At 38.4% G+C, this 15,151-nt stretch overlaps 1 long non-coding RNA gene across 7 annotated transcripts in view; it reads right to left on the reverse strand.

Moving 5' to 3' along the window:
* Positions 1 to 15,151, reverse strand: part of LOC147799529 (uncharacterized) — a 278,554-nt gene that overhangs the window by 205,160 nt on the left and 58,243 nt on the right. For all 7 annotated transcript variants that reach the window (XR_015424942.1, XR_015424934.1, XR_015424937.1 and 4 more), the window contains exon 4: positions 2,629 to 2,826. This is a non-coding gene — a long non-coding RNA (uncharacterized LOC147799529). The remainder of the gene's footprint in view (positions 1 to 2,628; positions 2,827 to 15,151) is intronic.

Raw genomic sequence — 15,151 nt, forward strand, 5'->3', positions numbered from 1 at the left:
ATAACCTGAAAACATGAGTTGACATAATTACAGTACATTTATACATGTCCCACTGGAACCCTTGAAATACATGTAAGCTGGGCATTTTCATCAAAATCCTATTAAACTGTGTAAACTATATCTTTACAGTTACAAAGTTATAATACTGTATCAGAATAATTGTTGAAGTTCATTTCTTAATTCTCAAGGCTTTTAAAGAAAGACATGATTCTGGTTATGTGCAAATGTGTCTTTTAGTGTGGACAGACCCTCTTAAAAATCGGTTTTCAATGTTCCTCTTGTTCAACCAACTGTTTGAAAAAAATGTCCACTTTCCTTACCCCGTATAAGGAATTAAGAAAAAATTCAAAACAGTGATGGGTGAATTAAGTGTGTGCAACACTTACATGTACATGTAGTCGATTGATTACAAGGCAGGTGAATTCAGGCTTGAACGCTCTCACAATGTGCGTACATGTACATGTTCCTTCCACTTAATGGTGTATTCTGGAAGTACTGGTAGATCTGGTACAATTGGCAAAACTGTCAATCTACACTTCAAATTTGTCCTAAAATTAATTTGTTGCTACAATGGTGTACTAAATGTACATGCAGTATTGTAAATCAGATTTTATATTAAAATGTGTACCAACAAATGAACTTTGCAACGAAAAGGCTGAGTTGAATCTTTGATGATGTATGCATGTTGTTTGTGCATGCAACATCTGGGGCATCTCAAGTGCCCGTGTCATTTCAGAGGCTCAATTCTGATGGTGGAGACTTCTATACAATTCACTCTTCCGATTAAATAAAGTAACCAATCACGTTAAAGTATTATACCAATGGAAAGCTTATACCCCAACCATCCTTAAACCAGCTACATGCATGCCTAGCATGCCTTTTTCTGTCGGAACATAAGGTTCATCTTTTTTTAAAACCTTTTCGCATTTTTTATTTTTCGTTCATTGTTATGTTCAGTTTTGGCATGTTTATATTGACAGATTTACCGCTAGTTCGTACATATATACATGTACATGTAGTTTATGTGGTTACAATAGGTCAAAAACTTGTGATTTGGATCGCTTTTCTTAATCGTGTTGTTGTGAAAGTTTTGTGGAAAGTTTTAGCATGTGACCTGCACATGTGCAAGAAGTGCAAACTCTGTTTCATGTTTAGGCTTGATGAGTATAACATGTCTATGAATTGTTTCATTGTGTATTCTTTATACAGGTGACCTCTGTAGAGAGAGCAGCTTGCACAGTGCCCATGTCTTGTACTTTTATCCGTTTTAACCACACCCGATATTTTTTTTCATTCTACCCTTATTTTACAAATTTATCAGTGGCTATAATCCAGGAACCGTTCTGCACTTAGAATGTAATTTCTAGACCATACATACAGTATGCGTAATGTACATGTACCAGTACGTCACTAGGTAAGCTTATTCCTGTTACTGCTCAATCAATTTATTACAAACCTGAACCAGCCAGTGCTTTATCATCAATCCATGTTAGTGTTGACTCCATGTACTAAGGTCCACCACTGTGTAATTTTACCACTTTTTTCTCAATGCTGGAACAGTTTTTCTAAATTGCAGTTTCTCAGCTAGATCTCAAAAAGCAGTAGATTCATTCTAATCTACAATGAGGATAGTTTCTTTGAACCCATTGGTTTCTACTGCGATTACTTTAATTGCTAGAGAGGTCAATCCATAACTTAAAACTTAGGCACACCCACCACTATGGGTAACAACACCCCATAGAAAACCCTGACATCAGCAAAAACCCTGCTGAACACCACCTTTCTGCAGGGTATAATCCTACCAAACACCATACACCCGTACATGTACCAGTATGCAAAAACTCTGTACGGTATTAGGTTCACCACATGATGTTATTTCACACAAAATATTGCCAACTGTAAAGTTCTGCTTATTGTATAAGGCCATCAACAAGAGCTGATTGAAATGCAAGTACATTTGTACATGTTACCAATTAGAGAGAAATGTTTATTACCAAAATATTAACTGGGCACTGAGTAAAATATTTTGGTTGGATCTGTAAACAAATTGCCGGTATGTAGACAAAACAAAGTAGTTATGGCAATAAAGCTTGACAGGGGCTAACAAGACAACAGGCCAAAAAAGAATTTTCAACAAGTGCAGTGTTTGTCCTTTCCTCTACGGCGAATACAAGTAGAAAGTGCCATAACTTAAGGTACATGTACATACATGTACCTTGTATTTCTCCTTGAAGCACGGTTACAATTTTGAGTTTTGAACAATTCAAGAAAAAAAACCTAAAACTGACTTTAGACATTGTTATTCTGACATGACACAAACCTGAAACTAACCAATATGAAATTTGATTTGACATCCACAGTCATACATGTACATGTAGACAGGTATTTAGAGTCAGATGATTTGAAAAGTGGTAAACACAAAGTTGAAAAATAGTATAATATTTTCAAAATTAAAAATAGCTTCATTTGGCTTCCCTTTAATCAGATATAAGTGCATGTACATGGTGTGAATTGGAATGCAGTGAGTATGCAACAAACAAACATCGCTGTGCACGTGTATGCATGCATGTATTACAGTGACATAATACTTTCCTGAGACATGACGAAAATGGCCTGATAGAAACTCACCCCTTTACTGCTTTAATGAATTTCCTGCTCCATCTGTCAACCGTTCATCAGTACACCCCGTCAACCTGAATGGTGTCCTTTTGTGACCACCAGATGAGTGGCAAAGTGAAATAGCTGGGCGTGGTCTATCTGCTGGCTCCCTCCCAAGACAGCACAATGGTGTCAGTAGACCAGCACAGATGCGATCTCACTGTAGTCCTAAAAAGCAACAAAAGAAAAACAATTTTAATCAACTGATTGTGGATGATCTCCACACAGATGTACATGTACCCTGTATTCAACCAAAAAGCTAACGTACTGGTATCTCCTTACTTCTCCAGAAACCCAACATTTCAGTCAGGAAGTTTATTAAAGGAAAAACCAGTTATTTCCAAATATAAAACTTCATCAAAGTCATCACAATAAAACACCCATTTATGATGAATATACATGTATTATATACCAAAGAAAGTAAAAATGTTCGTTTGAGTGACTGGGTAGGAATTAGAACATATTTGTTTTCATCAAGAATGAAGGGCGGAATGTACAGCAGTGGAATGGACGGAGGAATGTGTACTGGAATTGTTAGTGATGCATGTAGAATACCCATGCAGGGGGCACGCAGGGTATAGGAGATTCACTTCATGTTGGCAGGGATATGATTGGAGCATTGTGAAAAAAATGGAACTGTGAGCACAAAGCGCGAAGCCCATACGGCATTGGGTTTAAAGTTTTAAATTTTAAAGTTTAGATGCTCTGTGGTGCATTCTAAGCCTCTCTGGGGCATGTTTTAAGCAAAAATATTATGCCCCTTATGAAGTTATTTTGTACTGTAATTTTAGCAACTGTGGACAAATCAAACATTATTATTTCTAATTTCATTTTGTTTAAGGATCTCAGTCCACTTGTAAGAAAATGTGAACTTTTAAAAGTTGTTTTGCACATAAGTTCCACTAAAACCAAAACAGGAGAAGCCTGCAGCCAACGGATCATGCATGTGTTGCCATCGTTCTCATGTGTGAGTAGTCAAATCATGTGTGTACGGTTTCCACAGCGGTGTGCATACGTACGACGCTGGGCTCGATACGATCTCTGGGTTTCATATTTTACTCACATATAAGGCATGCAAAATACCAGGCTACGGGTCTTGGAAAAAGCACATAAACACAGACCCCTTTGATTATATTTCTATATTTAACTCATTTAAGTAAAACGTGTAATTCCCCAGCACCAGTTATTAAGATGTTAACATCCATATCTTGGGCACACAAAATGGCCGTAATTGATGATCCCACAGTCTTTTCACTCGTAAAGTTTACTCTAGAAGGCCTTAACGATGGCTCTCTTAACCAATTCCAAAGAAAAGGCCAGTATACCTGCATCAGTTCTGAAGGAAATCGTAGATTCTTACTTGTATAATGCAAACAAAGAGGCACATCTTATGACCTTGAGATCAGTTACAATGTGTCTTTTGGCATACACTGTGTTTTACAATTTAGTGAACTTGCTCATATCATGATTTCTCACGTTTCTGTGGTGGTCAAACTTTGTCAAGTCTAGGGTTCTCTCAGGTTTCCATACCACGCACTTTCTCACAAACCTTGAGTGTTCCTACTACATGTAGTTCAACATAGTCCCGACATAATATTTAAATCGTTGTATTTTCTGTGAAAAGTGGCCCCAGCGGTTGTTCATGGTCATAATCATAAATTAACCATATCCTCATCAATATCTGCTACAAAGAGTTCTAGTCTATTAGTTCATACCAGACATAAACGTATTCTTGTCTACCCTTATGTGACATACTTCGTCATGGCCCACGTGACAATCTGCCTCTCTCTAGCAGGAGTTTGTTCTGTCAGAACGTAACCTCACTTTTTTCCTAAACGTTTTGCAACTTTTATCGTTCATTTATCGTTATGCAGAGTTCTGGCCTGTTTGCATTGACAGATTTGTTGTGGTATGTGTGGGCCAAGTGTGGGCTCCAAGTCAGTTCAAAAATTTGTCATTTGAACTGATTTTATTTGTCGCATTGTCGTGAACGTTTTGTGGAAAGTTTGGCAGTGTGACTTGTACACATGCATGAAGCATAACAACTGTTTCATGTTTGAACTCAATGACTATTACATATACTGAATTGTTTCATTTTGTGGTCTTTACACAGCTGAACACTGTAGAGAGAGCAGGTTGCACAGGGCCCTTTTATCCTTTAGCCTATCCTTTAATTGTCCTTTTATCCTTTAATTATCCCTTTGGCCACTGGCTCTGCCATATCTTATGACTTACCTTTTATTCTTGCAATTATCACACTCACACCATAAGCTTTTTTTTCATTACTGGTCAATCAATCCATATCACTGTCAACTCCATTTATTACTATCCGCAATTGTGTGAATTTTTTCAATCTCAATAATGGGACAGTCCTAAATTTCTCAACTTGATTTCAAATGGAAATAAGTCAACTTTACTATACAGTGAGATACAATGAGGGTTTTACTCTGCTCATTCTGTCAAGCACAACTGACCAGTATTGAGAGGGTAGACAAATAGTCAGAAATAAGACAGATTCTAGGTATAGTCCAGTAGATTTTTACAGAAATATTTATTCGCAGCTGAATTTTCTGGAATCAGATGCCTTTATTTTTCATGCTCAGTCAAAAGTTAAAGGCAGGTACAAATTGAGGGGTATTAATCAGCCACACTCGGATTCAAGTGTAAGGGAAGTTATCTTTGAGGATTTAGCCCTGTTTGTAACAGATATTAAGAGTTTTGGCTTGCATTGCCTCCAATCCAGGTGAGCAACTGCCGCTGCCAAAGCGGAAGTGCCAGACAGATTGTTTAAAAGGCATGGAGTTGGAGTCAGAGTTGGTGAAGGACGGGTTTGTTAAGGATCCTTTGGAAGATTTGTTATTGATCTCTAAAGCTGTTGGCTTGTAAGGGTAGTTCTTTTGCACGAAGGAAGAACTGTCTGGGATGTAGCTATATTGCATGGAGCAGACCTATGTTTCTCATCCTTACATCAGGGTGAGTTGTTCGTAGCTGATGAGTGGCAGTGCCCCTCAATGCAAAGACAAGGAAGTAATCTGTTAAATGTATTGTCAAAGTACCAGTATACATGTGTTATGGTTTTAATTTCAAAACCTGTTATTCTTATGCATGCTACAGATGGCAACTGGACATATCAATTTCACACCAACAAATAGACTGACATGCCATGATAAAATACACTTCCTTTTGAGACATTTTACTGGAAATGAAAGCACAGGCTCTCTGACCTTCAATTTACACACATGTACATGTAGATGTTTAAATTTCACTACCAGAGCTCATCTGCATGTTTTCTTCAAAGGCCTGAACAATGCAACAGACCAGAACAAAAAACACTGTCCAAGCAGTGTCCCTGTTCCCTGCTTAGATATATTACGTAGCTATGGTAAGCAGGTCAGAACTGAATTTTAATCAGGAGGGTCACTGAGCTTGTCACAGTTTGCCAGCAGACAGCTACTTTTGCAAGAAGTGAAATCCGTGAATGCTACAGAGCAGGGTTGGCTACTTATTTGATTCAAATAATAATAACAATTGTAAACACCTTTTTTTTAAACTTAAATCGGATTTTCTTTTTACTTACAAATTTTGGTTTGCCTCAACATTTTCAGAAATACTACCACACACCCCAAAAAACCCATCAACAAGAAGCTTTCAGGTTTCCATACCAATTACCTGATAACAATAATTCAGTATTTCGAAATTTCCAGCAAACAATTCTCAAAAATTAGTATTGATATGCACCTTTGACCAAAAAACACTGCTGCATATGATGTCACCTGAAGGAAATTGCTCTGATGTATAGTACTTTACCATTAAAATTTTCTTAGGGAAAGTGCTATTAGTACAAGTCATAGCATGGAAAATCCACAGCAGTAAGGTCAAATTTTCTGGAAATCCAAGGATCAACAATGACAGTACCCGGTATCTTAGTACACTACTTTTAAAGACAACCCATGTCAGGCAGAAACAAAAATAATCCCATTGGCTGCCACTTTGAAAAAACAGCATCAAAAAACAGTGAGAGATGTACATTGTTAAACCTTTGGATATGAGTTGCAGGGATTGGTGAAGTGAATCCTTCTGGGAGATGACATATGGTCTCGCCACGATCAGACATAATCACTGGATGCTCCAGAGTGCATGGCAAATGTTTAATCACACATTCACAACCCTTCCTCTACTTTGTGATCCTTTTGGCAAGATATCTCAAAATCAAGAGGTATGAATAATATCGATGTTCCCATTTTCCAGGCCCATTTAGGACTAAATTCAGCTCAAAATGGAAGATAAAATGGAATCAGACACCTGATGGGACCAACCGATATCCCATAATTACCCTCTGAATAATAATGATCAACACTAGACAGATTAATCAGTCAAGCTCAGAATGAATCACAATCTCAAACTAAAAGCCGTAAATGACCAAAACACATCATACAGTGATGTCTACATGGACTCAGACCTCCACAAAACTCCAAACCTATATGAACATGTATGTCAATTTTTACCCAGAGCCAAAAACCAAGATTCCATTTGTATGAGCAATGTTGACAAAAAGATCAGGATAAAGGCTGCAAATGTGGGGAACAACACTCAAAGTGCATTGGCTCACTGTGGGTGCAAAACTATCTAACAGGAAAGAGGAATACAAAACATCAGAGTAAGATACAATGTATATGCTTAATATAACCCCAAATCACAACACCTGCCAAACAACAAAAGGATGCCACTACCCAAACTGAAGATAGGACAGCTGCGCAAATGGACCCCCGACACCAGTGCCTCTGTAGTGAGCTAAACATCTTGGAACTACTCACTTCACCAGAGTAATGCAAATCTGAGATACTATCAATGATACATGACCAGAGAACAGCTGCAAAAATCTGTAACTGATCACCTCCAAACTAGACCTGAGGAATCTAGGCAACATAAAAAAAGACATAGAACAGCATCACAGTCACCAACTGGTGCAAGGAAAACAGAATATGGAGAAATCGCACCAAATGAAGATAGGAACACAAGCAACTACATACATGTACATGTAGTCTACCTAGCAAAATGCAAGTCATTCCCCTAAGGCAATCCAAACACATCATCATCGATATTTACTTCATTATCACAGGTTGAATTATTTTACAATGAAATGCACAATCTCTCATAGCCCACTAAAAAGAATTTAACAATGCTATAGATCCATTCTTGGCCCACTAAACCAGATATTATTTACATCCACGAAATGTGGTTAAAAGATGATACAAAAATGTTAGATCACCTGGTTGTGATGTCTATTGACATGATAGAAACAATACTGACAAGAAAAGTGGTGGTGGGTGTGCTTTCATGACAAAGCACCCGGTATGGTGTTGCCATCAAGTACAAAACAGGTTCCAACACTTCTGTGGAATTCCAAATCAGATCATTGAATGTACATGTACCAGCAAGCCTTACATTGTTGGCTGTGATTTCAACAGTCTTAACCTGCTGTGTGGCAACTCTAAACTTGACCACAATGGATAAATTATTGATGACATCAATAACAATCTGGTTTGTTTCAATAGTGGAGAAGGCACCAGGGTTGACACATCACACAGTTCCCACACTCCAGCTTCCCCTTGCATAGCCTCCAACAAGAAATTGGATTGTGCTAAACAACACATGCGGAAATGACCACTGCCCAACCACTAAAGGGTTGTTGGCATCCGCCAGTCTGGGAAGACAATGGAGCTGCTTCAGACACTGTTCAGACACTGTGTTAGTGGAAACGGTAAAAGCTAAAATGTTCACCACAGATGGCGGTCGTAAAATTAAAACCCACCAAGCCTTTGGAACCATTTTAATTTGGTAGCTTTAACCCAAAATGGTTTATCTCCTTTTCTTGGGGTCATGAAGAACTTTGGCATCCCATTTTTCGACGGACGTCGCATATTTCAACCAACGTCTTATTTTTCCACCGTATTGTAACTGTATTTAATTTTTTAACTGTATGTAAATAAATTAACAGCCCTTTAATGAACCTGATTGGTCGTGGAAGTTCACCTTGCTCAATTTGGTTTCTCACTTCTACAAGCTTTTTGAGTGAAAAATGTTCCCATACTGACGATTACTAGTTGCCACAAAAATTGAACCCAGTATGGGAGGCCTATTGCTCACTCTGGCTGATATGGTATCTTGAAGACATGCTTCCCAAGGGAGCGTTTATCGCAGTACGGTCTACAATTTAAAATGTAACTACTCTCGGCAAAAAAATGTCATGCACCATAACCTTGAGAAATTTTACGTTTTCTAGGTTGAAAGAAGTTGTCGGCAACACAAAATCACGCACATTTTTCCGAAAATACTTTTTGAACCATGAAAATCTGTCCAGAAGAAGCCAAGACTGATCATTTTTTTTCATTACAGTAGTAGAAAGGTATTTCACACATTTGAAGTTGTTCAAGCAATGGTCCGTGGTTCAGGCATTCCCCGGTGGAGGCCTTCTGGTCATGGGCTTGAAATCATTTATCTTTCTTTGTTGGGGGGGCATGTGTTTATTACTCAACGAAATGATTTCCCAAGGTCTTGAGGATTGCATGTGGATTTGCGTTTGAAAAGTGTCACTGTTTGAAAAGGCTGTTTCGTCATAGCTACTGCTTCTTGATTGACCCTGGGGTTACACTTACATGTACATGCGTTTCTGTCTAATTTTCTTTTTTCTCTGACAAATGTTGCCGTACGTGAGAGAATCTCCACAACAGATAATTTCATTCTTTATTACACTAGTTTTCGAGTGTTTTATAATAAGCTGGCGGTACTGATGATGGACGAGATCCTGACCTCCATAGGTCTTTCCGATGAAGTAATGAAAAAGTGACACCAGTCAAAAAATGTGACGCCGTCGGAAAATGCGACGCCGGCTGAAAAATGTGACGCCGGATAGCACATATGGAACACCATACGATATACTTACTGTAAAACATGCTGATTGTCACCCGAGTACCACCGTTTGTGTTATGTGTGCAACATGGTGCTCTATCGGGAGACACTTGTTCAGATATCATTGCGATGCAACAAATGATGGTTGCCCTAGAAAAATGCTCATCAGCAGTCCACAGACATATTACCAGTCTTAGGCATCTTTAGAAGGCAAATACGACAAAATGTATCGTTTTTTTCCGATTACAGTGACCACGTTTCCCACGTTGTAATGGCAATTTTGCAGGGTGATAGCATTGCACGGGTCGTTCAGCATGCAGTTACATTGTATACCTCATTGTTTATAAAAAAAAACGCACCAAAAGAAAAGCTGTTACGTAACTCTAGGTCAATGCACTGGCTAAAACCAGATGCGTTTCAGCAAAAACCATTTTGGTTCAATGCTAAACCCTCCCTCTGAGGTGGATAAAATCCCCATTTTAATACTGAAATAAAACTGATTTGGTGTAACTTGGAAAGCATCCAGACATCGTTTCAATGCAAAAGTTACACCAAATCAGATGTAACTACCATTTTAAGTGAATTTAAAACATTGTCTGAATGTAGCCTGAGTTGGTCAATTAGTGGTTGACTTGAAGCACCTGCTGTGGCTGAACTGGCCAATCCTCAAAAGGCAGGCTCTGTTGCAAGTGCTGCAGGTGAAGCCTGTGCCTGGGTTCATAGGAGCTAAACCATCTTGCTGGTGTCTGTGACTCCTCTTGTCCTTCCACCTGGCCTCTCTCTCTCTCTCTCTCTCTCTGAAATTGTCTATGACCCCTCATGTGTTGTCACCAATTTAGGTAATGGGAATGGGGCTGACATCTTGCCCCATGATGTTGGTATTCTATAGACTGATCAGAAGACCAAACACCTTGCAAGCATGTGCTACAAAAGTCATTGTAGTCGCTCTTGTACATGTATGTGTGTGCTACTAGTGTTGCATCATCTGCAGAGAGCTGTTTTCAGGGAAGTACTGCCTCCAGTTTGGTCTTTGCTCTCAGGTGGGCAAGGTCGAAGAAGCCGCCGTCACTTCTGGTGTGAATATACACTTACAGTGTACATGCAGTTCCCATCCTCTGACTAGGTGAAGGCAAAGATGGCAAACAGGGTTTGCACCAAAACACAACCCTCCTTGACTTCACTCTTGATTGTAATAAGTCAGAGGTGGAACCAATGAATTGAATCATGCCATTGATTCCTCAAAATGCACAACACCTGGCAAAGATGGAATCAACAATAAGGACATCAAGCATTTTCCCATAAAAGTCAGGGAATACTTTTAATCTTCAACATGATTTGGCACACTTCTCAATGTCCCAAATAGTAGAAAGATAGTAACCTCATTCCCATTCTCCAACTCGGGAAAGATCCTGCCATACATTGTATCTTCATTTTGCCACCTTATCCACTCCATACCACATCCTTAATCTTGAATCTGCCATCAACAAAGCCTGAAAAACAAGCTTCTTAGAAAATGCAAGCTAATGGTACAAGTAAGACGTCGTCACTTCTGGTGTGAATATACACTTACAGTGTACATGCAGTTCCCATCCTCTGACTAGGTGAAGGCAAAGATAGCAAACAGGGTTTGCACCAAAACACCCTTTCCACTGAAAGAATCCCAGAAAATGTTGTCCCCCAGGGCAACATTATTAGTCCACTACTCTTGATGTTGATCACTCTCACAACCTCCTTAATGTCAGAGTGTCTCAATATGCAGATACCGGTAACATACATGTATACCGGTAGCAATTTGGAAGTCCAACAGAAACATCTCTGTCTTGAGAAGAAAATCCAAAAACATCTCGACAACATTCTCTTCTAGTGCAAAATATGGGCTTTCAAGCTATCTCATCCCAACACAATTGCAGTCATTTTCACAAAGAAGACCAATAACTCTCTCTTTAAGTTTATCCAAAACCACTGAATCCAAATCCTGCAATTGACCAAATTCCTGGGTGTTACTTTTGACAACAAGTTAATAGATAATATTGCTGTAAAATGCAAAAGAAAACTTAACTGCTGTATCAACAGAATCCTATTGGGAACTGACTGTAATATACATGTACTATTTCAGTTACACTCTGTCTTAATAGACCAGTTCACTAATAAAATCTTATTTATGTACCCATGCATATAAAAGGCTAGTAGAAGCAACAAGCTTGAGCAGCCCATTGAAAATGTAGAAGGGCACAAATATCAACATCATTCTTTTCACAGCTTCTAATCTGCACTTGTTTTCACTTTTGTCTAAAGGAAACCCTCTAAAACCATTATGGCTATTACTTTCCGGTGTGAGCGAGATTTTTGGAAAACAAAATAAAACTTGAAAAATGTTATTCATTCAAAAAGCATGAGGATGGATGACAACTTCTTAGCAGCTGTCTAGGTAGAAAATGGCAAATTACAGTGGATTCAATTATTTACTAAAAACAAATTATTTACCAAGATTTTGTAATCTAATTCTTTCTGAATACATGTACATCACCTGTACTGACTAGAATTGGATTTTGATGCATTGTATTATCTCCTGCCTGTCAGTGTTTGTCAGTGTGTATCATTGCCAAAACACGTTTTCATGTATTGTATTGTCCTACGTTATAATATGTATGTCTGTCAATAGGTTAGGGTACAAAGGCAAATTTATGCTTCAACCTTTACCTAAATGTTTTTTAACGTGTGCTTTGTCTGTCTCCTTGACATTGTACATTCTAAGGCAAACTACTGTAAAACCTAATTCATCTTCTACTCTGTAACCATGGTGTGAACAACATAGATAAACGTCTGTCAAACAATAAAAAAACAACGGCTAATCAATAAAGACCACTGGTTGTAACAGATGTTTGAACACCAAATAGTTGGCAACCAAGTCAAGATTCAACCCAAAAAGACTACAGGAATCATAGGATTTTTTGCAAAGATACCAATTTGTCAGTGCCTGCACTTCCTATATCTCGCCAACCCCCAAATAGTGGCAACACCATGACCTACTTGGTAAATATCAGAAATAGTTCGATAGAGGCAACATGGTCCCCTTGTTACATCATGAATGATTGTAACAAACCACAAGAATCCAAAAAGATGTTGTTCTGTGAGGGATGTCTCAATTGGCTCCATATTGAGTGTGTTTCAAAGGTTGGAGTATGTGGTCAGCCGCTGGATGCCAGTCACTGGATGTGTCTGCAATGCAGCCTCAAAGAAGAGCTGTGAGACTTGGCTTTCAAAACCTCACACTCCAGAAGTATGAATTTCTGCATGTAGACCCATAGGCATCACAAGAACTTTCTCTGGGAAAGCGCCCTTTTTTCAAGGAAAAAGGGGGCAGTGATCACCTTGCCCCCCTCTGTGACGCAAATGCCCAGACTTGATGTAGTCAATGTCGGAAGGATTTAAAGCAAATTCAATGGGATGTATCTGCACTGACTGAACTCTGTTTTCAAGCTCAAGGCAGAAACTGATTTTGTTAGTTCTTTTGTTCAAAAGAAGTTATCAAAAAACTAATTGTTAAAATGTTGATTTGACATTAAAAATGACAGGCAATTCAATTTTCATGTAAACCGATGTTAACATACTGGAAGATCCTTCAAAGATGCTTCTGTTATCTCACAGGCTAATTCCCTAGTCACCCCCGGTGTCATGTAACTACTAATTAATTGCCTCTGTCGCCAATACGAATAATTCAACAGTGTACTTTAACATTAAGACTTACATGTACATGTATTTGTAAAATGAAATCACTTTTAAAATTACAGTTACATGTATCAAGTAAAACGTTTGCTCATTTATTTTCACAAAAAATTGGGATGCGTTTAGTTCAAAATTTGCCAAGTGTGTATCTTGAATTGTAAACATTAGATTCCTTGTCATACATTATCTTTTGGAATCATCCAATGACCAACACTGATTGACAAGGAGCTCCACAGCAAGTTTTACTTTCAGTTTTGTAGCAATAAGCTAACAAAACTCACTCTGTTGTGAGAAAGAGTTCCAATGAAAGACATAAATGAGGTTAATATCACACAAGCAGCTTTGTAGTACTTCCTGAGTCTCTCATCTTTATGGCTCCCCAGTTTAACTACTTTACATCTCTACCCCCGTCTCCTTTATCCTATCCTTCACTGCCTCTCCTTTTCACCTACCTACCCAAAGAGCGTAATATTTTACAATGTACAACAACTCAAAGTTACCTGTTGCAATGACCCTGTGACCCCCTGCCAGCCTGCCCCGATACACATTTATTTTTATACCTTTTTAGCGCCACCATGCACTGGGCATGTATACAGACAAAACAACTGCTCTAAAATTTAATGACGAAATAAAATAATGATTTCCTCTGTAAGCATTCATCCTAAATATTGTCATTTTTGATGATTTTTCAAGTTTCAGTAGTTTGAATTCCATGAACTTTAAATCAACTTCCAGGTCGTCCCGTTCATGCCGGAAATTGAGTTACATGTACATGTACCATATCATAGTTTTTACATTACATAACATGTATTACCTCCCGCCTGACGTGCTATGCCATAGAGAGCATTTTATGGATGTTTTGGTCAATAAATAAAGAGAAAAACACTTGTGGCATTCATTTCAGACATTTTGTAATTTTGGATAATATTTCAAGTACCGTATGTTTGAACTACTTTTACTCAACCTCCGGGTTGACCCATACAAGCGCAGAAATCGAGTGAAGAGTTGGTTGATTGCTAACTCCGGCCTGGCGTATTATTCCATTTAGGATGATTTACGGTTGTCAGGGTGGGTAAATAAGGAAACAAAATAACGGGCACCTGATACATACATGTAGGCATTAATTAAAGAAATTCTTTGTCATTTTCATAAGTTTTCGAGTGAAATCATGTGAATACTGTTGCAGGCGCAGTTGATTATACCTCCATTCTGACACGCTATAGAAATGAGGATATTTTGTAATCGTTATTGTTAATGAAGAATAAAATAACTTCTTTCTGTACATGTATCTCCAACTACCTCTGGCTACCTCCCACTTTTACCAACACCCTGTTTTTACAGTGGTGTATAACATCAGTGTAGTGCTATATATATACCCATTTAAATGACTGTTTTTTGCTAAGGAAGGTCTTGTATGACGTTTTGTCTGTAAGGGTAGTATAGTAATCAGAAATAAAGGAGGAGACTGTTAACATTTCAAATCATTTAAATGTAGTCAAATACGCCCAGGCTACGGTAGCTGTTTAACCAAGACACTTGTAAGGTTACACATTGAAAATAAACAAAAGTTGCCATGATTGGTTGGTTTGGAAAACCGGGCCCAAGCTCTTTCCTTAAGCGTTGAGGGTGCACTTCTGCACGAGGGGGATACCCAAAGTCAGAAAAAGAGGAGTAGGCCATACTAATGGCAAAAGAACTTGAACTAGTGACTTGTAAGTCATTCAAATATTGTTTACAAAAGAAAACAGATTTCCAAATATGAAGTTCACTTTTTAGGGTCAATTTTTGCTCTAGGACAGATTTAAAAAGGGCCATATTTATTTTGGGGGGACATGCTCCTTTCGCAAAAGCCATGGCA

This window comes from Acanthaster planci, linkage group LG03 (genome assembly GCF_054643075.1).
Source record: "Acanthaster planci isolate LZ-2023a linkage group LG03, COTS_SCS, whole genome shotgun sequence".
Classification (NCBI taxonomy): domain Eukaryota; kingdom Metazoa; phylum Echinodermata; class Asteroidea; order Valvatida; family Acanthasteridae; genus Acanthaster; species Acanthaster planci.